General features: G+C 41.2%; 1 protein-coding gene across 1 annotated transcript in view; it reads right to left on the reverse strand.

Annotated features, from left to right (window-relative positions):
* The window catches only part of CHRM3 (cholinergic receptor muscarinic 3), a 519,800-nt gene that overhangs the window by 246,557 nt on the left and 246,393 nt on the right, over nt 1-26,850 (reverse strand). Inside the window, exon 4 of the mRNA XM_043596199.1 lies at nt 6,345-6,447. The gene's annotated coding sequence lies outside the window, so the exon portion shown is untranslated. The remainder of the gene's footprint in view (nt 1-6,344; nt 6,448-26,850) is intronic.

Raw genomic sequence — 26,850 nt, forward strand, 5'->3', positions numbered from 1 at the left:
AGAGAGAGAGCATGAACGGGGGAGGGGCAGAGAGAGAGGGAGACACAGAATCAGAAACAGGCTCCAGGCTCTGAGCCATCAGCCCAGAGCCTGATGCGGGGCTCGAACTCACGGACCGCGAGATCGTGACCTGGCTGAAGTCGGACGCTTAACCGACTGCGCCACCCAGGCGCCCCTCAGCATTCATTCTTGATAAAAGCCCTCAACAAAGTAGTGATAGATGGAACATACCTCAACATAATAAAGGCCATATAAAAAAGACCCACAGCTAATATCATCCTCAATGGGAAAAAAAAAATAAGTGTGTCTACTCTCTCTGTTGCTATTTAACATAGTACTGGAAGTCTTAGCCTCAGCAATCAGACAACAAAAAGAAATGAAAAGCATGCAAATCAGCAAAGAAGAAGTCAAACTTTCACTATTTTCAGATGACATTATACTGTATGTAGAAAATCCAAAAGACTTCATCAAAAAATTGCTAGAACGGATACATGAAATCTGCAAATTACAGAATATGAAACCAATGTGCAGAAATTTGTTGCATTTCTATACACCAATAATGAAGGAGCAGAAAAAGAAATCAAGGAATCAATCCCATTTGCAACCTAAAACAATAAGGTATCTAGAAATAAACCTAACTAAAGAGGTTAAAAGATCTATAGTCTGAAAACTATAGAACACTTATGAAAGAACTTGAAGAGGACACAAAGAAATGGAAAGGCATTCCATGCTTATGGATTTGAAGAACAAATACTGTTAAAATGTCTATACTATCCAAAGCGATTTATACATTTAATGCAACCCTTATCAAAACACCACCAGGATTTTTCACAGAGCTAGAACAAACAATCCCAAAGTTTGTATGGAACCACAAAAGACCCCAAATAGCCAAAACAATCCTGAAAAAGAAAAACGAAACTGGAGGCATCACAATTCTGGATTTTAAGCTCTATTACAAAGCTGTAGTCATCAAGGCAGTATGGTACTGGCACAAAAACAGACACATAGACCAATGGAATAGAATAGAAAACCCAGAAATGGATCCACAACTATATGGTCAACTCATCTTCACAAAGCAGGAGAGAATACCCACTGGAAAAAAGACAGTCTCTTCAACAGATAGTTCTGGGAAAAATGGATGGCTAGATGCAGAAGAATGAACCTGGACCACTTTTTTACTCCATACACAAAAACAAGTTCAAAATGGATGAAAGAGCTAAATGTGAGACAGGAAACCATCAAAACCCTAGAGGAAAACACAGGCAGCAACCTCTTTGACCTTTCCACAGCAACTTCTTCCTAGACATGTCACCAAAGGCAAGGGAAACAAAAACAAAAAGGAACTACTAGGACTTCATCAAGATAAAAAACTTCTGCACAATGAAGGAAACAATCAACAAAACTAAAGGGCAACCGACAAAATGGAAGAAGACATAATTGCAAAGACATTTCCAATAAAAGGTTAATGTTCAAAATCTATTAAGAACTTATCAAACTCAGTACCCAAAAAACAAATAACTCAGTTAAGGAACGGGCAGAAGACCTGAATAGACACTTTTCCAAAGAAGACATCCAGATGTTAACAGACACCAGAAAAGTTGCTCAATATCACTCATCATCTGGGAAATACAAATCAAAACCATGATGAGATACCACTTTATACCTGTCAGAATGGGAAAAATTAACAACACAAGAAACAATAGGCAATTTGTGAGGATGTGGAGAAAGGGGAACCCTCTTGCACTGTTGGTGGGAATGTAAACTGGTGCAGCCACTATGCAGAACAGTATGGAGGTTTCTCAAGAAACTAAAAATAGAACTATCCTATGACCTAGGAATTGCAATGTTAGGTATTTACCCAAAGGATACAAAAATACATATTTGAAAGGGTACATGCACCCCAATGTTTACTGCAACATTATCAACAACAGCCAAACTGTGGAGAGAGCCCGAATGTCCATCAACTGATGAATGGATAAAGAAGATGTGGTATATATATACACACAATGAAATATTACTCAGTCATCAAAAAGAACGAAATCTTGCCATTTGCAAAGATGTGGTTGGAGCTAGAATGTATTACGTGAAGCTAAGTTAGTCAATCAGAGAAAGACAAATACTGTATGATACCACATGATTTCACTCGTTTATGGAATTTAAGAAACAAAACAGATAAACATATGTGGTGGAAATGAGAAGAGTGGGATCAAACCACAAGAGACCCTTAATGATAGAGAACAAACTATGGGTTGACTAAGGGAGGTGGGTGGGGGATGGGCTAGATGGGGGATGGGTACAAATGAGGGCACTTGTTGGGATGAACACTGGGTGTATGTAAGTGATGAATCACTGATTCTACTCCCGAAATCAATATTGCACTGTATGTTTACTAAAAAGAATTGAAGTTTAAAAAAAGGTAAAAAAAAAGAACAACAACAAAAAAAGAGTCAACACGAGGTGCTAGAGGAATGACAGTAATAAGAAAAAGTCTGATGCAGTAGTAAATATCTGTGACAAACATATATTTTTGGAGCCATTTGATATAACAATACAAGATAATATGAATTTTCAGAATGAATTCAGTATTCACAAGCATTCATAGTGTGTCTGCTCTTTAACAAACATAGTATGTATTTATCTTTTATATTAGATTTTAAAGATTAATCTGAATCAACTGTATGTGAGTTTTAGGGAGCTCTCTGATTAAAAAGACTTAATAGAAAATGAGCAAAGTAGTAGAAAATACAAAGTGAAGGACGCTTAACACAAGGTTCATTTCAGATGCTATTAATTTCTCCCTCAATAGCTGGTTCATGTGGTCGCAATATGGAAGATTTTATAGAGATTTTAATCTTCCTCTGTCCAGAACCCAGGGACTCGGGGATATAAGGAATTTAGAAAAATGGCTTTATATTATTTGAAAAGCTTTGTCTGTACAAATGTAAAACTCTAAAACACAAGGGGTGTCACTGCCTGAATCCTTTCAAAGAAATTCCTAAAACAGCATGAAAGGAATATGTGGCCTTATTAAAGCTCTATTCACCACAGAGAATTCCATACAAGACCAATCCACCTTGATCCCAAAAAGAAATGCGTGGGCATCTCATTAGCAAGCAGGGTCCTGTCCAGTGTCTCTTGGGATGGTCTGTGTGTGTGTGTGAGTGTGTGTGTGTGTGTGTGTGTGTGTGTGTGTGTGTGTGTGCATGCGCGCATGTGTGCTTCTCTCCGTATATTTTGTTTTCCATTTTCCCCCAAACTAAACGTTTAGGGGAAGCTTAAAATATCAACTGTTTTCTTAAATGAAGGATAACTCTGCACAGGCATATTATTTGGGTAAATTAGGTCCCCAAACACACTTTAGCTTCACTGATGAAAATAATGTAGGGTAAAGAAGGTAGCCATGCCCCTGGCCTTAATTCAACACCTAGGTAGCTGCATTTATAACCTCTTTACTGGTCTCCATTACCCGAATGTCAAATGCACATTTTTGTCAGGTTCTTAAAGCAGCTCCTTGAACTTTTTAATAATGGAAATGATGGTGAACTGCAGAAGGTTCTGTATATAAGACAGCATGAAATAAAAGCACGAAATAAAAGTTGATTATGCCACGTGCATGGGGTGCCGACAGGGATCCAAGTTTCCACTCAGCACCAAAGCAGTTTGCATTTACTGGTATCTTTTAAAACTCTGATGAAACAACACCACTATACCTCAAAGAGTGTACTTTTTGATGAAAACCTTATCTTCTGCCCTCCCAGTGGAAAGCGCAACATCTACAGTGATGGGGTGCTTAGAATCTAAAGAAAAGATTTCAGTGGCTGATACAGTGGTCTATAAAATCACGATACAGTCACATGAGGACAAAATGTCTCCACTGCAGCTCAAATAAATTACTGGATTTACATTATTTATTGGCGAAAAGAAGGACCTACATCTATGAGCTATAGGAAAAAAGATCCTAGCTGTAACCATCATCCCCGCCCCCCAACAAATACACACCCTTGATTCTGTTATTTTGCCTAAAAATTTACCAATATCATTGTATTTTGCTGGGTGAATCGTGCAACTCTGAGGGAGTGACATTTAATAAACTTTGGTGGCTGTGCCATGAAATTAAACTTATAATAGTGTCACTGACAAATTATGAAATCCCTTTGCTCCTCCTGATGGTCATGGGAGACCAGGATGTGGATTGGGTGGCAATTTGTGGGAAAGGTCAGCACTATTTTTGGCCTCTGGGTCACTGCCTAGAGGAACAGGCCAGCAGAAGATTCGGCCAGAAGCCTGATTTTGGGGGGGGGTGTGGAACAAAACTGCCTTGGTATTTTCAGTTATACCTTTTATGTCCTTCCCCCATTTGTCCTGAAATTCACCACTTCGGTGACTCGGTCTTTCAACAAACCTGAACTTCATCCCACCAAAGCATAAATGATCATTATCCGTGATCTTCATTATTGCTGTTATTACTAAAGAGGTGTAAGCAGGCACTGACCAGATGTTTTTCTATTTACAAACAATCGTTCTGGCTGTTGGGCAGAGAATGGGTTGACTGGGGATCAGAATAGAAGTGAGAAGGTGAATTCAGGACCACTGCAGGGCACTGGTGAGACGGGAAGGTCTCACTTGCGTGGGGGGAGGGGTGGTGGCATTTGACACAGACACGAATGAAGATTTTGGAGCAGTGGCTCTAAACCCCAACTGCACATATGAATCTTTTGAGGAGCTTTTTAAAAAAAATTCTGCTTTCCTTTTCTGGGTGCAACCTGGGAACCAGCATCTTTTCACCATAAGGGTTGAGAACCACGGAGTCAGGGCTGAACTTGGAGAACTTGATGGGGTAGATGTGGAGAGGTTAAGAAGAGGGAAGTCTCTTGTATGGCAACTAGGTTTCTTAAATAAGTAACTGGTTTAATTGTAGTGTCACTGACCAAGAAAGAGAAGACTGGGAACTTAGATTTTTATGTGAACTCTCCTGGGTTTTTTGATTTGGTAATTGTTTAAAATACATACGTATCAACTTTGTGTGGGCCAAAAACCAAAACAAAACCTTGTAAAAATAAACAAACGAAGACAGATCTAACATGTAGGTGACCAGCTGCAAATTCTGTTTAAATCAGGCAGTTAAACTCTAATTATGGATTTCAGACTCTCACAGAAGGTAGAAATGAAATTCTTTGGAGACTCTTGGAAACACAATCCTTAATTACCTGATACTTCATTAAGAATAAAAGTGACCTCGTGGGCTTCATACATTGTACCTGTGAATTAATTTATTTTCTTCCTCCCATTCAAATTAAGTAATAACACTCTTCCTAAGGAAACATAAAAGATTCTCCTAAGGTAATGGGTTAAGTAGTAAAGCTAGGTCCTCATGTCTCATTAACTCTCAAGTCTGTGCTACTTCTGAAATGTGGTTTTCAACACTTTTTTTTGAGGGGCAGGGCATGGGAGAGTTGTTATAGAGTTTTACTTTTGAAAATACAATTTATATAGATGGGACACTTTTCTAAATTTTTGCCAGCATCTCAACAAGCCTACCATATTCCTAATAATATTTTAAAAGTCAAATACAAGAAAGCAATGAATCTTATAATGAAATATACCTTAGTGATAATATCACACACACACACACACACACACACACACACACACACAGTAGTTATCCAAGTAGTCTTAACTGGATCAAATCAAGAGTTACAAGGCTTATACCTTATAAGAATCTAATTATAGAACATTTCCTTCAAAAGAATTCTGTATATAGAAAAACTGTCAGATACTGTATTTTGTGGGTTTTATATCATATTTATATGATGATACACCAAGGGAGTAATTGTCACAAAACCTCAGTGATCCGGGGATGATTAATTAATTCACATGTGCAATTATTCAGTCTGTAATTTAGTATTCAGTTTTGCCTAAGCCTGGCCTAATTTTGGGAAAAAAGAAGTTTGTATCTTTCCATTACAGCACTGAACTACAGACATTATACTCATAAACATACCAGAGCATCAGTCATATTTCATATACTTGATGTTCAAAGAGCTGCAGATTAATATTATTTTCAGAATCCTACGAGCATAGAATTTCCTCCCTCTCCTGGAATGACTGTATTCTCAATGTGTATTTATCACACGAGGAAGAAAAGAAAGGCATCTTCCGGAGCCTTGCAAGTCGTGAACACGTACTTCGAAGCAGAAAAGACAAAGGTCATCTCTGACCCATCAGTTTTACTCCTCATAGCAAATTCCATTCTCAGTGAGCGGGAAGAACAGCAGGAATGGTTCCTGTTGAATCATAAAAAGGGTTCAAAACACTAAGTAAGAAGATATTGAAGTTCTACATACCTATTCCAAGTGGGATCATCAAACTAATCCAATTTATCAAGGACTCTGCTGCGTGCTGAATTTCTCTTGTAGAAGGAAAACAGGGGCCATGTTACCACGAAAGCTGAAAATCGAACAAAATAATGAAAGAGGAAGTTAATCTAAACCAAAACAAAAGACAAAATGATACTCGGAAAGCTAAGTCGTGAGATGGCATTTCACTTTCTTCCAGTCCTGTTGAGATATAACTCACATACATCACTGTGTAAGTTTCAGATGTACAGCCTAATAAATTTAATTTACAGATATTGTGAAATCATTATTGCTGTAAGTGTAGTTATTAGCATCCATCATCCCATATAGATACAATAAAAACAAAGCAAAAAAGAAAAGAAAAATAATTTCTCTCTCCTTGTGATGAGAGTTCTCAGAATTTATTCTCTTAACTGTTTTCATATATGTCATATGGCAATATTATCCATAGTCATCATGCTGTATATTATATCCCTAGTATTTTTTTTATCTTATAACTGGAAGGTTGTTACTTTTTGACCAGCCTTCTCCTACTCCTCCAGAGATGACATTGTAATTAAATGATAAATTTTATAAATAGAGATTTTCCCAGAATTTTCCAAATGTTCATCAAGAAACCCTATTCTTCTATAATATGTGTTGGTGTCCTACTGAATGAGTGATTCATGGCAGCTACTGGGGAAACAATGAATTTGTATAACTTACCTCTCCACATAAACATCACATCTTATGGTCTCTGTCACATGGTCACATGTCCTCGGTTTGAAACTTCAAATAATTGGGAGTATTTTTTTTTTTAATTTTTTTTTCAACGTTTATTTATTTTTGGGACAGAGAGAGACAGAGCATGAACGGGGGAGGGGCAGAGAGAGAGGGAGACACAGAACCGGAAACAGGCTCCAGGCTCTGAGCCATCAGCCCAGAGCCCGACGCGGGGCTCGAACTCAAGGACCGCGAGATCGTGACCTGGCTGAAGTTGGACGCTTAACCGACTGCGCCACCCAGGCGCCCCGGGAGTATTTTTTAAAGTTTTTTTTTTTTTTGAGAGAGAGACAGAACGCATGAGCAGAGGAGGAGGGGCAGAGAGAGAGAGAGAGAGAGAGAGAGAGAGGAGAGAGAATCCCAAGCAGGCTCCACCTTGTGGAGCCCAATGTGGGGCTCAAACTCTCAAACTGTGAGATCACAACTGGAGGTGGAATCAAGAGTCGACTGAGACACCCAGGAGCCCCGGGAGTATTTTATTAGCTTTCCCCTTTAATATGTACACAAAATGAATATATATGTATACCACTTATAGAAAGCTGAGTGATGAGTTTCCTTCATAAATTTATAGCAAAGAAGCAAAGAATCGCTCACCTGATTAATACAATTGATTTCATGGCACCAAGTATTTGACATTCACTCACCATTTTGATCAACATTTATTGAGTGAATAACATGAACCAGGTATTGGGGTGAAAACTGAGTAAGACTTGGTTCTGCCTTCGACAAGCCTGGTCCAGTCAAACGGAAGAGACCACACTGGACACAGATCATCCCAATACAGGCAAGTAATTGCCCGACTGTGGTACAGAGAGGGTACAGAGGTGGGCATCACCAGTCAGGAGGTCTTTAAGCTGAGTCTTGAATGCTGAGTAGGAAAGTGGCAGACAGACAAAGGGACATGGGGGTGGAGGGGAGCAGAAGGATATTCAAGCGGCATATTCAAATGCAGGAAGCTGTGAGGGAGAACGGCATGTTCTGAAAGCCGCCTTAATTGGTGCACAACAGGGTGAGGAAAGTGGAACATACACAAACAAATGGCAGAACATCTTTTTGCAGATTTAAATTACTGTAAATCAGCCTAACGGCGCTAACAAAAACAACTACCCTGGTAATTGTAGAGAATTTGAACCCTGTTCCAAAATCCTGTATGCACATTATCTCCTTCTAGCTTAATGAACCCTTTGCAGGACAGTGTGACCTTACCTGCACTGTGTAGGGGAAACTGTGGCTAAGGGGACTTGATCAAACCACTAAGTAAGTCATGCAGACTGAGGTTCAAGCTGGGGCCAGTCCTCCGTCAGCCGCAGGGAGAGGCTCAGGATGCCAGGGTTCATGAAGAAGTGCGTGCGATACAGTGATGAACGTGGTGTGGCCATTACAGTCACTGTCCTGTTTCATGTCAACAGCTTTCTTGCTGTGTGCAAGTTGGGCTCTGGGCACAAGTACACCGTTTCTAATATCGCCCTTTCTGGTCCCAGCTTCATGAGTGCAAGTGTGGGGCAGAGAAACAAGACCGTGATTGTAAGTGCACGTTTCGTTCACCTTGTGAGTTTGGATATTTCAGTGCTAGATGTCTCTGTGCAGGCATATTGCGGGCATGGTGGCTGCTGTGTACCACTCACCAGCAATGGAAAAACCGGTCTTTGTGTCTAAACCCAGCTGTGATCCTTGAATTCCCTTTGTTGATTTAACTATTACACAGGAGCCTCTCTCAGGCTTGGTGGAAATCATCAGGACTTGAATATTTGCTGGTGCAGTGTGCGGATGAAGGGCTTGGATGTGGGTAAGAAGGTAGAATTGTTGCATCTGCTCAGATAGGAAAAGAGGCCAGCACTCATGTGTAACATCTAAAAATGGGGAGAGTGGGCACAGAGATGCAGGAAAGCAGGTTTAGCAATGCAAAAATGAAGCCTTGCCTGTGACACATAAAGAGAAGGCTTATGTAAGAAATAAAAAATCGAAAGGAGCCCGTGGCATTCTCTAGAGGATGAGAAATACAGTTGCCGAGGCTGGAAAAGACTGTAGAGAACTCTTCTCCCTTCTTCTCCCTCCTCCCCTTTTGCTCTTTTTAAAATTCCGAAGTGGAACTGCTTAGAACACCTCTTGCTCAGTTCGATTTCCCGTCATGAAGGTGAGAGATTGGAAGATCTTCTGGTAGACCCCAAACCGCCTTGCCCTCATGGAAGAGGACAGGAATTTACAATTTTGATGCTTTTCCAATTGAGAAACCATATGCTTGCTCACAGGCTTTCTCATACTTTATAATGTATTTGGAATTATTTTGGGTTTAAGGGAAAATGACTGCTTGAAAAGACAGCTCTTGCCACAAAGGTCCTCAAGATGGAAACCAATTCAGGCAACCGCTGGGCGATAATGCCTGGAAAACACACTAGACGTAAGATGGACAAAATCCAGATGACAGTATCATCTAGAATGCAACGTCTAGCGATCGGCTTGTCTTACGACTGTCTGACCAACTGCACTTGTTACCAGGAGAAGGACGCTTGTTCTCAGGTGGGACACAATAAGTGGAAGATTAAGATAAAGTATTACCCGAAACCAGCACAAAGAGGCAAATAAACAAATAAAAATATCTCTGAAAAGACTAGTGGAAGGAAACTCGGAGAAGAGACATTTAAAAGAGAAACTGGACTATACACAGAATCCTAAAGTGAGTAATTTATAGAAAGACATTCATACTGAGTGTATTACCCACATGTTTGTGTGAACACTCAAGTAAGTTCACACGTGGTCCAACAGATCTGGCTTCAGTGATGTGCAATATAAGTCAGCACTTGCTGGCAAGTCAGAGATCGGTTCTCTAGAGAACGCTGACAAAGAGCTCCCATGGATGTAAACTCTGGAAGGACAAGGCGGGTCCTATAAAACTGTGTGCCAAGAGAGCGTGAGTGCATAATCCATTTGAGAGGAAGTCAGGGGCACGAGGGTTGGTAGATGAGATGAGGGAGGCAGAGACAGAGAGAGAAGTAACAATTCCCCATGTGCTGCTAACTCATGAGGCATTGATTAATTCATCCAATCGTTTCAACAACTTTGTAATGCAGGCCTCATTGTCACTAAGTCGTAACTGAAGAAATTATTATTATTATTTTTTGAGAGGCTAATTCAGAGTTGGAACTTGAACCTATGCTTGAATGATACTTCAGTGATTTCCCTGATTAAGCTCACTAATAGTAAGGCATGTGTAAAGCAATATGTAAACTTTCAAAATCTGAATGGCAATTAAAGAAATACAAATAAATTTGAAAAGTGACACATATTATGTTAGTTAAAATTATAAGCAAGAACATATAAATGCAGATGAGGTTACTGGGAAAACAATTGATAAATTCATATAGTTCTGGTGGTACTATACATATATATAGCCCATGGACCCCCCCATCTGATCCATATCTATATTAAGAGTCCCTAAATACATTCATATCTTTGGACTATTAATCTTACAAATTACCCCAAGGGAATAATTCAAAATTAGAAAATGGCATACTTAGGAAAATGTTTATTGCAGCCTTATTCATTATAGTGAATAATGGAAACAATCTGTGTATCCAACAGGGGAGATTCTAAGAAAATGTTGCTAGATTAACTCCATTAAGTTGCAATATGGAGAATGATAAAGAAAGCTATATATAAAATTGCATGTTCTGATTATAAGTAGGAACAAACTACATATGTGAGTAAATACTAGCTGGTGACCAGAAAAAGAAAATAGTTGTGCTAGGGGTAGAGTAGGGATGAATACATTTAAGAGATCCTAACCCCCTTCGTACCATATAATTTAAAACTGTACTCATTTAAAGTATCCATTGAATTAAAATATAGACCCACAAACACAATACAGTTGGAGTACGTGTTTATATGGTTAAATGATTTCCACATACACAATATTATTTTGTTACATAATTAACTATTTGATAGTGGAGGAAGAGGGAAGGAGGCACGGTTTGTATGATGCTGGGACAAAATGCACATATTTTAACATAATGGTGTAAACAAATGTTTTTAGTATTATGGCAGCCATTGGAAATTAAGATGAGATTACAAGATTTGTTGACATAATTGCTAATGTATGTGATCTGAAATGGATCTACGACCAGTAGTCTTTCCCACTATGTATTATGCTTTCATCTTCTCACATTCCCTCCATCCCATGTTCTAGGGAAAGTAGGTGGGCTGGAGAATTCTCCCACTGCTTCATCTTCTGCTCTAAGACATCACCCTTGGCCCCAGCAAGGTCTCCTCCATCTTTGGGAAGACATTTTGTCTTTGGCTGGGCAAGAAGAAGGAGCATTTGAAGAAACAAGAGCGAGTCTTGGTGCTTGCTTCTGCCTTGGTAAGACTAAGGATGAGCAAGCAAGTGCTTAGATGGTGTCATATTCAGCCCTGTCCACTCTTGGTCTCATTCTCGGTTCTAGGCAGTAAAGTCCTGGCATTTGCTGCTCCAACACACTCCTTGTCTTCTAGAGATGAATGCAGAGAAACTATTACCCATCTCATGTCAACAGTTCTTGGAAAGCAAAGGCACTTCCTAAGTGTATAAATCTTACAGATCATTAGAAATTCACAAACCGCATCCCTGCCCCTCTGCCCGCATTGTATTTATGCATTTGTGTATAAAAAGAAACACAAAATTAAGTGTAATTCAGGTACCATTAATCTTTTTTGGACAAGTTAGCATCTCCGTCAACTTCCTCTATTTCTTTTCTAAAATGGGTGTGTGTGTGTGTGTGTGTGTGTGTGTGTTATGCAGAGTGGAAAGAGGTGTGCCTTCAATAAATTTAGGAACAGGGGCACCTGACAGGCTTCGTTGGTACAGCAGGCAACTCTTGATCTCAGGGTTTTGAGTTCCCAAAACTCAACTCAAGATCTCAGGGTTCTTAAGCCCCATATTGGGCGTAGAGATTACTTTAAAAAGAACAACAGCAAAAGAATAAATCTAGGAACAGAAAAAAGGGTCTCTGTCTCCAGACATGACTTCTTTTATCTGTTCTGACCTACGGGACGGGGCTCCTTATCCATCTGAGTGCTCCCGGCTTTGCGGACTTTATAGTTCAATTCACCACTGGTAGGTATGCCATCTGCTTTTTCTTGCCCTGCTACGGTGGGTAGACATCTCTATTTAACTCATCCTGCCTCCTGCTGACAATGAAGCCTTTTCCAGGGTGTGGCTGTGATGCAAACTCAGCCCTCGAGTGCTGCAGCCCTCAGGTCAGAAGCACCCTCACCCACGTGATGGAACCCCAGCCCCAGTGACAGGTTCTCCGGCTATCTCGGGGTCCTTTCTGTGCCACACGGGAGCCTATGTTCCAAGGCCTCCCTGTGACCTAGCAGGCTGAACTGCCGAGTTCACTATGCTGCTGCACGGGGTCGCACGTGAAAAAGCTCCCTGTCTTGTGCACACCTCGTTCTCACTGACACACCTCTCTTTTTCTGGGCTAAAACCCCAAGAGAGAAAGTTGGCAGGCACACATTCTACAGCTTTACTTTCCTCCCTGCCACTGTCATTCCTGCTTGGCAGAGTTCCTCTGGCTCAGCAAAGGGGCACGCTTTCCTTTCTCTTTCTTGGTGTCATATTCTTTTACCATCAGACAGTGAGCCCAGAAGTGTTAAGTTGAAGGGTTGTTTTTTTTTTTTTTTTTCCATACAATATGACTTGAGTTTTCTGGGCTTGGCCCTTGATAAACTAAAACAAAGAATATAGAAAATTGCCAAAAATAACCTGAACTTCTATTTATAACCATGACAGAGTAACGAGGATGGAGAGTAACCTAAATCGTTTGCACACGGCACCGGCCTTCCCCCTTGCCCCCCCAAAAAGAACCTTAGAAGACTGTGCAAAACAAACGAAATAACTGTTTTCAGGAACCAGACAACAGGTATACAGGACTGTGATGACTGAGGGAAGGGAAACCAATGAGGGAAGACAACATCTGGGCTCCCTGTTTGGAAAAGATTTCTGGAAAGTGGGCAGAGGAAGTGGGCAGAGCACAGCTGCCTCACTGAATTGAGAAAGTGACGACCCGAGTTTGAGGAGTCCGGTAAGGCGACGGGTGAGATGCTCAACACCATTAGTAATCAGGACACACAAAATAAAACCTCCGTGAGAAGCCACCAAGCCCCCACAAGAATGGCTCACATTAAAACGACTGACTATATTCGTGCTGGCCAGACAGGACAGGAAGCCACTCCTGTCTCCATACACTGCTGATGGGAATGTAAGGTGATGTGACTACTTTGGAAAACAGGTTTGCAGTTTACTGTATGGTTAAACATGTTTAGTACAAGGCTGTGCAATTAAACTCCTAGTTAGTTTCCCAAGAGAGATAAAACATGTATCAATACAGAGACTTTTACACCCATGTTCAGAGTAACTTCATTCACAATTACACCAAACTGAGAAAGCAGATGTCCATTAGAGGACACAGAGGCAAATCTAGATACTTTCATACAATGGAATAAAAAATGTAATGAAAGGGAATGAACTGCTCATATTCACAATACTATGCAGAAACTTCAAAAATATTACACTGAGCAATAGAAGCCAGGCACAAAAATATATTTTGTAGGACTCCATTTAAAAAAATTTTTTTAATGCTTATTAATCTTTGAGAGACGGAGAGAGACAGAGCATGAGTGGGGAAGGGGCAGAGAGAGGGAGACCCAGAATCCGAAGCAGGCTCCAGGCTCTGAGCTGTCAGCACAGAGCCCAATGTGGGGCTCGAACTCACGAACCGTGAGATCGTGACCTGAGCTACAGTCAGACGCTCAACCAACTGAGCCATCCAGGCACCCCCTCATAGGATTCCATTGTTAGAAAACTCTAGAAAAAGGAAATCTAGAAAGCCGAAAGCACAGCAGTGATCACCTGGGGCTTAAGGTGGGCTGAGGGCGTGTGTCAAGAGACAAATAAGGGGCATAAAAGGAACAAGGTGTGGTGATGGAAGTGCACTGTTAAGATTTGATTTACTGGTAATAATATGGTTAGATGAATGTGTTTCACCTCATCCAAATATACATTTAAATGGGTGCTTAGTATTGTATATACATTATACCTGACTATAGTTCATTAAACAGAACCTTAACTGGCTTCTTAATTCTTATATAATATCAGAGGTTATCTCTTAAAGATTAAATATTTTATTTTTAAAATTAATTTTTAATATTAAAATATCAATTTAGAGACACTTGGAAATATGCACATCTCGCATTTCTTTTAACGTAATCCAGTGCTGGGAGCTACGGTGGCTTAGTCAGTTGCGTGCCTCACTCTTGATTTTGGCTCAGGTCATGATCCCAGGATCATGGGATCGAGCCCTGTGTCAGATTCTGTGCTGAGCATGGAGCTTGCTTAAGATTCTCTCTCTCTCTCTCCCTTTGCCCCTCGGCCCCCCCCTCACTCTCTAAATAAATAAGTAAATAAATAAATCCAGTGTTTGTGGGAAAAGAGGGCCATCTACAAGAAACAAGCTGGCCATGTGCTGCTAATTACTGAATTAGGCGGTGAGTACAGGGGGTTGGTTATGTTCTGCCTGCTTTTGAGTAAGCCTGTAGTTTTTTTTTTTAAGTTAAAATGTTTTAAACATCTAGAGGACTGCATTTCTTTAAAAGAGTATCATCGATATAGCAGGTGGCCTTAGATGTATGTTTTTTTTTTTTTTTAACATTTTATTTTATTTTTGGGACAGAGAGAGACAGAGCATGAACCGGGGAGGGGCAGAGAGAGAGGGAGACACAGAATCGGAAACAGGCTCCAGGCTCCGCGCCATCAGCCCAGAGCCCGACGTGGGGCTCGAACTCACGGACCGCGAGATCGTGACCTGGCTGAAGTCGGCCGCTTAACCGACTGCGCCACCCAGGCGCCCGGACTGCATTTCTTTAAAAGAGTATCATCGATATAGCAGGTGGCCTTAGATGTATGTTTTTTTTTTTTTAACATTTTATTTTATTTTTGGGACAGAGAGAGACAGAGCATGGACGGGGGAGGGGCAGAGAGAGAGGGAGACACAGAATCGGAAACAGGCTCCAGGCTCCGAGCCATCAGCCCAGAGCCCGACACGGGGCTCGGACTCCCGGACCGCGAGATCGTGACCTGGCTGAAGCCGGCCGCTCAACCGACTGTGCCACCCAGGCGCCCCATGAGATGTATGTTTTAATGCCCTCCTCTCCACATTCTTCTTCTTGGATTATGTGGTGAAGTCCTTCTGGGTCTTTCTCACATCCTCTTTACTGTCCTTTCCTTATCTTCTTTCCTAGCTTAGTCGACCACAGCTCTCAGATGAGAATCAATGTGTGTCACATGTACACGTGAGGTTCTGAATAATTTGAGGAGAAATTGGTTAAGTCAGAGTCTGGTTCATCTGTATTAAACAGTAATGAATTTCAGTAAAGCCTGGCCTGCAGAAGAGAGGTCTTTTTAGGAATAAACTAAGCAAGGTGCAGAGAAACGCCCACTTTGTTAAATGAAGGGGAATAATGAGTCTGCTTTCACCAGTTGATCGAAACAAACAGAACCAAGACACCAATTTAACACAACGAACATCAAGAAAGAGCCGGTGCAAAGAATTTTTGTTAGAGGGAATGGAAATTGGCCTTCACTGTTTTCATCTTACTTTTCCCTTTTAAGGCGTTAGAATGCTTGCTAACTTCGGGGAAAGCTGGCTGCAGGCTCGCAGTCACATGAGTGGGGTTTGGGTCCGGAAGTGCTGAGCCCCTTCCTGACTAACAGGAGCGTGAACAGGCTCCATGCTGACAGAGCCTCCTGAATTTTCCAGGGAGATTGAAGCTCAGGATGAGGTCAGTCAGAATAGAAATTGATGAACGATGTAGAAGGTGGTGTTCAGCTATGTAGGCAGGGATGCCCTTTACAGAAATTAATGTCCCTTTCAGTTTCTCCGTGTTGTATAAAATGGAATATGGCACTTCCTGCTTGATCTGATTATCTCTAGAACTACCCGTTCTTTCTGTGAATAAGACCCCAAACTGTTTTACTAATGAGCAAGAATGGACACAAAAAACATGTACTAATTACCAGCAAAGAACATAAGCTTCTGCAATCACACTCTGATGTGATAAATTAGAATTCTGTTTTCCAGAAGCCAACACATTATGGATGAACTGGGAATTGTTCTTATTGTTGAACTAGAACAATCAAGCACCAGGATATTTAAGAGTGCTAGTTGCATAGAAGTAATGCATAATCCCACTATTTTGGAGCTTTAATTTTCCTGTGGACACAATTTTTTTAAAAAATTGACTTTATCTGCTTGAAAAATGTTTTGTCTTAGTAATAGGAGCTTAAAGGAGTCCAATAGAAAGAGTGTGACTATATAGAACAAAGGTCAGAAAAGTTTTAGAATAGAGACATTACATGTGTTTCTTTCTCAAGATGTTCTAGATTTAATTATTCCAAAAAAACTCAAGTACAGAGTATGATACACTAGGGATCTAGTGTCTCTGTGGGATATAAAGGAGTGTAAGTCATCATCCTTGCCTTTGGGAAGGTTACACGATGTTTTCAGCAAAAAGATAATCGTGTTGGGAAAATAACAGAAAGTTACATACATGCATACAATGTGTATATGGTGTGTATCTATTTATCTATCTATCTACCTATCCATCCATCCATCCATCCATCCATCTTCTAATGTGGTGCTCAGCGTTATTGGCAGTGAGTCTTACGGCGCCATGGGAAAGGCGTAGATTCATAAAGAATAAACTGAAAAGGAAGAAAATGCTAGATCTTAAATTCTCAATGTAATTCATAAAATAACAGAGGAGGGAAGTGGTTCAGGGATGGGGGGGGGGTGGACAATAAGAAAAAAGGCTCAGAATCAAGAATCAAGATGATATACTGTGAGACCAAGGGGAGGATAACACTGAGCTGATTTACAGGAATCTAGGCTGGAGCCAGACTGAGGAAAGTCTTGAATGCTGGTCATTAGGAATTTGTGCTTTATCCTGAGAGCAAAGCAGAGTCACTGAATGTTTTGAGTAGAAGGTTCATGTGATAGAGACGGTCTTTCTGGGAAAAAAGATCTGTAAGCAATGCTTAGTAGATACAAAGAACAAGGGACTAAGGAAGCAGAGGCCAAATTAAATTTGGAAAGTGTATCCTTAAGTGATGAATGAATAACATTTCTAAGTAGCAGTAAACTTCCAATAAAATTAGGTGCTTCAAGTCTGCACATATTGTTGAATTTCACAGCAATTCAACACAAAACACTAACTGCATATTGTGGGAGGAAGACAACAGGGTTTGTGACAGAATAACAAAGCTACATGAACACAGAGAAGGATGAGTTCTGTTCTCATCAGGCATGAGAAGGCAATGGCAGATCTGTGTTGGATCCTGCAAGGTGGGGTCGAGTTTTGGCAGGAAGACATGGGAGACATGGGATTCAGGTACAGAGGAACACAGGAAAATGTCCACAGGCTGCAGCACGGAACATGACAGGTAGCCTTCCTGGTGCATCTATACTTCTGGAAAGTGGCACATGCACAAGGAAAGAATGACGCGATGCTTCTTTGAGAAAATTATTTTTCCCTTTTGGGCCTCAGTCTTCTCATGGAGCTCTACGTTTTTATGGCTTGGATTCACACTGAAGACATGTCAAAAAGTTGAACGGTATTCAATCTGTTACAGAGAGGTGAAACAGAGTCATGATGGGAGTCAGTCACACTGGGGATCATGAGAAAGAATGAGGCCTTGGTAGAATCTGGATAATGATGCCAAGGGTCTAGGCACACAGTGACTGATGCAGGTGCTGAGGCCGGGGTGGAAAATGAAGGACTGAATATGCCAAAAGGCCTCGTGAAGGACACAGCTGACTAGGCTTTGGGAGTGCAAGCACCTGACCAGACGCTTTTGATCACTGAGGCTTCCTTTTCAATGACCCCCATCTCAACTCAGCATACGGGCTGTTGCGTGACTGAGATGCTAATAAAACCACCAGATGAGGAGCCAGGCCTCTCCCACGCATGAAGTTCCTCTTCCAGAAAGCCCCGGGGAACCTAGGTAACTGACCACTTGGGTGACCCCACTCTTCCCTTCCTACATTCTAATTCCCACTCTTATGTTTTCAATTTATCAATACTGAACCCCCTAGACCATGGGCACCCCACCCTTGGACTCCAAAAAAGGCCAAGCCTCAGGCCATGCTCCCTCCCTCTCTCTCTACCTGTGACCTCAATGTGTGGCCCTTAGGTGTGCCTTCCACCTTCCAGAACCTGTGAGGAATAAGTCTTCTTCCTCAAACTTCCCTCACCTTGTTGCTGAGATGTGTTTAGAAATTAGAAGAACCACGAGGCCAGTGCAACCCCAACATAGGCTCTGACTGGGGAAATGTCAAGGGGGCTCGATAAGCCCCTGGCTCAATGGCTACAGGTAGGAGGGGCCCAGGTGAGTCCCTCAGGCAGAGATCAACACAGCAACTTCTCGACCAACTGGATATAAAAGAAAAAGGAGATTATTCACATATTTTGATAAGGCCAAGTTACTAGGAGAATAACAATTTCTCTGAGATAAAAAGGAGAAGAAAATGTGTGCGTGTGTGTGTGTGTGTGTAAATTTCAAGAAAAATGGTAAATAGTTCTGTGTTTCAGAAGTGCTGATTTTTACTCATTCAGCCATTTAAACAATTAATAGCACAGGAATTAAGCCTTGGAGAGATAGTTTAAAGATTAAAATATAAAGATGACCTACCTGCCCAACAGCCATGAGAGTTATGTGAACAGAGCACGTAGAATAGGAAGAAAAGCATGTAAGACAGGAGAGGCAGACTCAGTCTTAGGGGATAACTATTTTAGGAGGGCAGGAGGTGGAAAAGAAGACTCCAGCCAAAATCCAGGAACCAACCGGAGAAAGTGGAAAAATACAAGGATTCACAGATCTGACTGATGGCAATGTCAAAAAATAGGTAACTATGGCCTCAACTTCTGAAAAGTTTTCAGGTAGAAAAGCTGGAGAAAAATAGGCTTAAAAAGAGAAGGGTTCAATGAAAACCATTAAGACCAATGTTTCTAGATAATGAAGGAGGAGAAGTCAAATGGCAGTGAGCTAAAGAAGAGAGGGGACCGGCAAGGGCAGGTGACACCGTGGAGTCTGGAGGAAACGCGTGCTCGCTGGAGACAGCACGGGGCACGCACTAGGGCACTCATGCCTTTTTGAACAAGCGAGAAAAGACAGGGAGGTGAGGTCAACACGCATTTTAAATCTTTTAAGAACAAATTTTTAATGCTTAAGATAGGAGGATTAGAACTCAGTAATTGGCTAAAAGGTCAGATGTTGAGGACCAGAGAGACAGGACGGAGAGTCTAGGTTGGAAATCGGTTAGTTTGAAGGGACGCTTCTCCAGAGACAGAGGGAGACATGAGACAGGAGCGGAATAAGGGACCGACGTGTTGAAGATGCCTGGAGGGCAGATGTGGGAGCTCTGGGTTTCTCAGTCAGGCAGGTGATGAGGTATCCCATTCCAAGAGAACTCAGGTTGGAAGGGCAAGGTACAGGACTGGGGGCAAAGAGTGAAGGAGAACTGGAAAAGCCACTGTGAAGAGTAGACTCGGCCATTATGGACAGTGGGCAGACCCACATTTATAACGGGACTTGTCTATAAGGCTTGTGGGAGTTTCCAGTGTTCTCAAGCCACTGAAACTCGAGAAAAGCTTCAAGGAGGGTAAAAGGGGAAGCCCCTGAGCGGTGGGTGGGGAGGGGGGCTGGGCAGAGGAGGGAAAGAGGCTGGAGGCTGGAGTGTGAGAGAAAGGCAGTGAAGGGGCTGGACGAGGCACCTGTGTAGTCCGAAAGGGACTCTCAGAGCAGTCTCCACGGACTCTGAGGAAGGAAAGGACCTGCAATCTTCTTGTGAGGAGAGATTCTGAAGATAAGGGGTGCAGGAGAACAAAATAAACGTTTAAACTGTACTGGTCCCTCTGCCCAAGGGGCAAGGGCAAGGTCTTCTCCATTTCACGGAATAAAACGTAAGCATGTGTGGAAAGTATCTGGATATATGTAGGACGCCCAATTTGTTCTAAGGAAGCAAGAACCAGGGTGCTTGTGACTTTCACTGTAGAGCCCAAAGAACAGGGCCATACATGCAAGAATTTAAAAAATGCTTTTGGGGGCGCCTGGGTGGCGCAGTCGGTTAAGCGTCCGACTTCAGCCAGGTCACGATCTCGCGGTCCGGGAGTTCGAGCCCCGCGTCAGGCTCTGGGCTGATGGCTCAGAGCCTGGAGCCTGTTTCCGATTCTGTGTCTCCCTCTCTCTCTGCCCCTCCCCGGTTCATACTCTGTCTCTCTCCGTCCCAAAAATAAATAAATGTTGAAAAAAAAAATTAAAAAAAGATAAAAAAAAAAAAAACCGTGAGGGGGACAAAACATAAGAGACTCACAGATATGGAGAACAAACAGAGAGTTACTGGAGGGGGTGTGGGAGGGGGGATGGGTTAAATGGGTAAGGGGCACTAAGGAATCTACTCCTGAAATCATTGTTGCACTAGATGCTAACTAAATTAAAAAAAATTAAATTAAAAAAAACACAAAAAATAAAAAAAATAAAGAGGAAAGAAAATGAAAAAATAAAAAAAATATATTCGATATAAATGCACTATACCTTTTTTTAATGGAAATGCTACATTTTTAAAGTTTGACTATACCATTTTAACTGCAATTTGGAAAAGACATTTCAATAAAAAAAGTGAAAAATAAAATAAAATAAAATGTGTAATTAAAAATAAATAAATAAATAAACAAACAAACAAATAAATAAATAAATGCCAAGAAATCACAGTTCATTTCTTCAAGTTACAGCAGTCACATCTCAACTGTTCAAGAACCACAAGTGCTGAGTGGCCTGGACAGAACAGGTACAGAACATTTCCGTTACTTCAGGAAGTACCTCGAGTGAAAGAAGGTCAGGAGGCCAGAGAGGCACCTGTGAGAGGACAGAAATGATATGGTAGCTGGAAGTGAGGGACAGAGCTAAGTGAAGTAAAGTTTATACTGAAACAGAGAGACTAGTAGATCTTTAAGGAGAGGGAAAGGCTCCAGACAAGAGAAAGACAGGGCAGTTACTACAGATCTTGGGAACAACTGAGGCACAAGATCCCAGGAGGAGCAGGAGAAGGTAAGAGCAGAGCAGGTATATACTTAGAGGTGAAGGAGAGAAGCGCCTTCGCCCCAGAGACATAAGGAGCAGATAGCAGGTACAAAAACAGTGAGTTTGAAATAAAAGACACAGAACTCACATCTGTTTAAAAAATTTTTTTTAATGTTTATTTATTTTTTTGAGAGAGGGAGAAGCAGAGTGCAAGCAGGGGAGGGGAAGAGTGGGAGAGGGAGACACAGAACCCAAAGCATGCTCCAGGCTCTGAGCTGTCAGCACAGAGCCCTATGTGGGACTCTGAACCCACAAACTGTGAGATCATGACCTGAGCCGAGATCGAATGCTTAACCAACTGAACCACCCAGCCACCCCAGAACTCACACCTGTTAACCTTGAACAAACCACCATGGAAGATGAACGATTTAGACTTTGCTAGTGTTTACACAAAGAGAGCATGGAATAAATGTACTTGCTGAAAAGCAAAATTGTAGTATTATTTTGAAGAAGCTACGAGGACACACAGATATGCTGTACAATTTGGCAACTTTTAGGTGCTAAATATTTGCTAATTTGTCAATCCGTTAATTAACCAATCAATTATCATTGCTTACTGGTTCCTAACATACCAGATGTTTTGGGAAAACGTACAACAAAATTGAAAAGTCTGGACTTACAGAAGAAGCTTAGAGAACAACATAAAGATACTAAATTTTAGAGTACAGTTTGAAAATCTTATCTCAAATTGGGCACAACAACACCCTGGCACTCGGGTGCACCTCGTGGTTCCTATCTTTTGTAGACAGTATGAATCCGTCTTGATATTCTTTCTGGTTGAGCCCAAGGAAGCCTTGGGATGCCTTTCAACACAATACCCATTATTTCTTAAAAAAACATTTTTTGAATGTTTATGTATTTATTGAGAGAGAGAGAGAGAGAGAGAGAGAGAGAGAGAGAGAATAAGTGGCGGAGGGGCAGAGACAGAGGGAGACAGAGGATCACAAGCACTGTCAGTGCAGAGCCTGATGCAGGGCTCAATCTCATGAACCTGTGAGATCATGACCTGAGCTGAAACCAAGAGTCGGATGCTTAACCAACTGAGCTCCCACCAGGCGCCCCATAATACCCATTATGGAGCCTGCCATTTAGTATGAGAACTAAAGATTATTTGTAAATCTAGCAAAAATAATATTAAAATTGTGTAGTGAGTCACACAAAGGAAGCCCTTGGTGAAGCAACAGCTTCTTTTTCCAATAATAAACTCATCTCATTATTAAAAATCCAAAGAGTTAATCACTCACTTGCAATAAAAAAGTCGATCTCAACAGTTAGTCTCACTCTATTAGACATTTAATCCCTAATCAGGGACTTTTCCTCATTTGAGAGAACCACACACAGAGCATACTAAGAACTGCAAATTAATATTAACAAAGGGGCACATACTAGACCCCTTAAGAATAACCCCAATAAAGTACACTGCATTGTTCTCAGTTTTTCGGTAGTTATGCAATAACACAGCTGTCAGAGTAATAAGATAAATCTTGTAATTTCTCTCCAAGGACCGTAGAGGGAAGAACATAGACATATTAGCTCTATAAAGGACAAAGGCACCAAGGGCAGTGGAGACAGATGTTATTCTTTTTTTTTTTTTTTTTTTAATTTTGTTTTTCAACATTTATTTATTTTTGGGACAGAGACAGAGCATGAACGGGGGAGGGGCAGAGAGAGAGGGAGACACAGAATCGGAAACAGGCTCCAGGCTCCGAGCCATCAGCCCAGAGCCTGACGCGGGGCTCGAACTCCCGGACCGCGAGATCGTGACCTGGCTGAAGTCGGACGCTTAACCGACTGCGCCACCCAGGCGCCCCAACAGATGTTATTCTTAATGGGATTTTGCCTTATTTGAAAAAATTTTTTTAATGTTTTTATTTATTTTTGAGACAGAGAGAGACAGAGCATGAGCAGGGGAGGGGCAGAGAGAGAGGGAGACACAGAATTGGAAGCAGGCTCCAGGCTCTGAACTGTCAGCACAGAGCTCGATGCAGGGCTCGAACTCACGGAGTGTGAGATCATGACCTGAGCCGAAGTCAGACGCCCAACCGACTGAGCCTCCCAGGCGCCCCGCTTTTGCCTTATTTTAAAAAGCAACCTACCGATGTGAATGTTCTTCTGAGGGCCAGTGACTTGCCTGTCCATACTTCAAATCACAGAATCTAGCTAGAGTTAAAATGGCTTTATCATGAGATTTAGTACCTAAAATATATTTCGGACAGCGGGGGGAAAATGAGGATAAAAAGGCAGTGAAAGAGGAGGATTCTCAAATGCCTGTCTGGTACCGACCTTGATGAATCGTTCATATAAGCTGCTGACTTTTCTGTGCTGAATCAGCAGAGTCCTTAACTGCTGAGGCCACCTTGTCAGCCAGTCACCTGACTCCTGAAATTCTAGGTTCTTCAAGGGGAAAATTTTGGCAGGATGTTTGGTTGTACCTTGGTATCTCTCAATTTACCTGAAACGTTCCAAATTGAGCGCAGTAAATATTACGGAGTATTGTTCCATTTTCTTCAATATTCTTGTGCAGAGCTGGGCAATTTTATAGTCACAATGACACAGAGAGAAAATGAGACATTGTAGGCACTCCATCTCCATGTTTCACCATAAAATGATTGTCTCCAAAATAACTTTATTTCACACTAATGTCATTAAATAGAATTTTAATGGATTTGAAATGGTGTATATACGTGTTAATATAGCCCTCATAAACGTTTGTAAAAATATACCTATTGGCCCTTCTCCTGAAGGGTCCTTTTTGTTCTTAGACCAAGTCCTTTATATTAGTATAGTATTAAAATATCCTTTCTTTTTCTTAAAACTTAACAGCACAAGATTAGTTGCTTTTAAAACATTATTCCATTTTCAAAACCAAAAATTCATAAGAACCGTGACTATAGAATAAAATAATGTGCACAATCACCAAAACGTATCAAAGGATGTGTCTTTTAGAAATAAAACATCAAGGGGCGCCTGGGTGGCTCAGTCAGTTAAGCGTCCAACTCTTGATTTCGGCTCAGGTCATGATCCCAAGGTCATGGGATCGAGCTCCACATCGGTCTCCACACTGAGCATGGAGCCTGCTTAAGATTGTCTGTCTCCCTCTTCCTCTACCCTTCCCCTCCCTCACCGAAGCACACTCTCTGTCTCTCAAAAAAAAAAACCCATCAAAATTATAAAAATGAAGTATGATGGTTATGCTTAGGAAAAAGCTTTTTAAATAATAGATTTTTTCCCCATCATTGGATGAATGATAAAGAAAAGATGGTAGGTATATGTATACATATATATGATGAAATATTACTCAGCCATAAAAAAGAACAAAATCTTTCTATTTGTGATAATACAGATGGACCTTGAGGGTACTGTGCTAAGTGAAATAAGATGGGGAAAGACAAATACCATATGATCTTGATTATATGTGGAATCTAAAAAACAGAAAGATGTTACAAAAAAAAAAACCCCACAAACAAAACCAAGCTCATAAGTACAGAGAACCGACTGGTAGTTGCCAGAGGTGGGGGTACAGGGTGGGTGAAATGGGTGATGGTGGTCAAAAGGCACCAATTTCCAGTTGTAAAGTAAGTAAGTACTGGGATGTAATGTACAGAATGGTGACTATAGTTAATAATACCATACTGCATATATGAACGTAGCTGAGAGTAAATCTTAAAAGTTCTTATGGCAAGAAAACAAAAATTCTGTAAGTAGGTATGGTGATGGACACTAACTAGACTTAATACGGTGATCATTTCACAGTATATACAAATGATGCATCTTTTTTTAAAAATTTTTTTTTCAACGTTTTTATTTATTTTTGGGACAGAGAGAGACAGAGCATGAACGGGGGAGGGGCAGAGAGAGAGGGAGACACAGAATCGGAAACGGGCTCCAGGCTCTGAGCCATCAGCCCAGAGCCCGACGCGGGGCTCGAACTCATGGACCGTGAGATCGTGACCTGGCTGAAGTCAGACGCTTAACTGACTGCGCCACCCAGGCGCCCCCAAATGCTGCATCTTTATGTTACACGCCAGGAACTGACATAACTCATATGTCAGTTACCTCTCGTATCTCTAAGAAATGGTTTTCTCATTACAAAGATTTGAAAAGAAAAAATGAAAACATTTTACAAATCACTTACAATCCCGAATCAATATTTTTACGTGGCAGTACTTTTTCTTTGCATTTTCTTAATATTGACTTTTACCAAACAAACAAACAAACAAACAAACAAAAAGAGATCGCATTAAGTTAAATGTTTCATTTCAAACTATTTGGTAAGCCGTTAGAAAGACTGCCCCTATAGAGAAGACATCGAGATGACACTAAGATCTAAGATCGAGCCTGACGGGGCAGGTTAACAAATGTCAAGGAAATGACAAGTCAGGTGGGCTCCCAGCTCTGAGAGTAAGTGGACGAAGGTGGCTAATCAGTTTCAAGAATTTACACCAAGAAAGAAAGCTGGTCTGCCACCATGTGTATGAGGACATCCGAATTATGTTTAATTTTGGGTATCTGGAAATATCTGGAAACCAAGGCACTCAAAAAGCCTTTGTTACAAAGACAGGGATATAGATGAAGAGCATGATTATCCCCCATTCAACAGATGGAAAAAACCCGGCTCAGCCAACAGTCCAGGAGGGCAAAGAATGGATGCAAGTTTTTTGATGCAGTCTTGAGATCTATTGTTAGATCTTGCAAATTTTGGTGAGAAACGAGAAACGGTTTGACTTTACTTTGCTTGGCCTTTTGGCCTGCAAAAATACTAAGTCAGGCTGACATTTCGGCTACAAATTTTGCAGCTGTGTAATCACTGGGGTCTGGGAGACCTTACTATAATAGAACTTATAATTAGCAAACTACCATAAGTCTCAGAGTATGACACATCAAAAGAACTCTTCCTTTTTCTCTTTCCTTACACAGGGACATAAAAATAGAACAAGAAACTAGTATATTTGCACTTCTACTCACACTAACTTTAATATATATTGAAACATGGAAGTTGCCAAGAGCATTGCTCACTATGAAGTGAGTGATTTCTAGTTTCCTCTAATACTGATGATTCTTGCTGACAAGGAAGAGTCATGTCACAAAGGCATTTGTTTGAAACTGTCCTTTCCTTTTCATTCCCAGCATTACAAATCCAGCTCAGGGCCTGATTACTTTTCCTGAGCCACTCCAATACGGATTTAGTCTCTCTACTTATTCCCGGTTTAAGCCACATCACACATGGATGCCAAATAAATGTTCTGACACACATCCCTGATCATGTCAGCTCCCAAATCAAGAACAATCTATGTATGACCAGCCGTCGCGCAGAAATTAGGAATCGAACAGTCAGGGTCCTTCACAATCTGATCCCCACCTACCTTCACGACTGATTCTTCCTCTCCAACCCTGTGCAATCTGGAGCCTCCAAATTAGAATCTTCACTCTTCCTTCATGAGCATCAAGCTTTTCTGGCTTGTTCTTCTCATGCTATTTCCTCCAATAAGACTGCAACTCCCTCTCAAGATTCTCTCCATCCCCCAAGGCCAACCATAAAAATCTTCTCTCTCAGAAGCT

This window comes from Prionailurus bengalensis, chromosome D2 (genome assembly GCF_016509475.1).
Source record: "Prionailurus bengalensis isolate Pbe53 chromosome D2, Fcat_Pben_1.1_paternal_pri, whole genome shotgun sequence".
Lineage (NCBI taxonomy): Eukaryota > Metazoa > Chordata > Mammalia > Carnivora > Felidae > Prionailurus > Prionailurus bengalensis.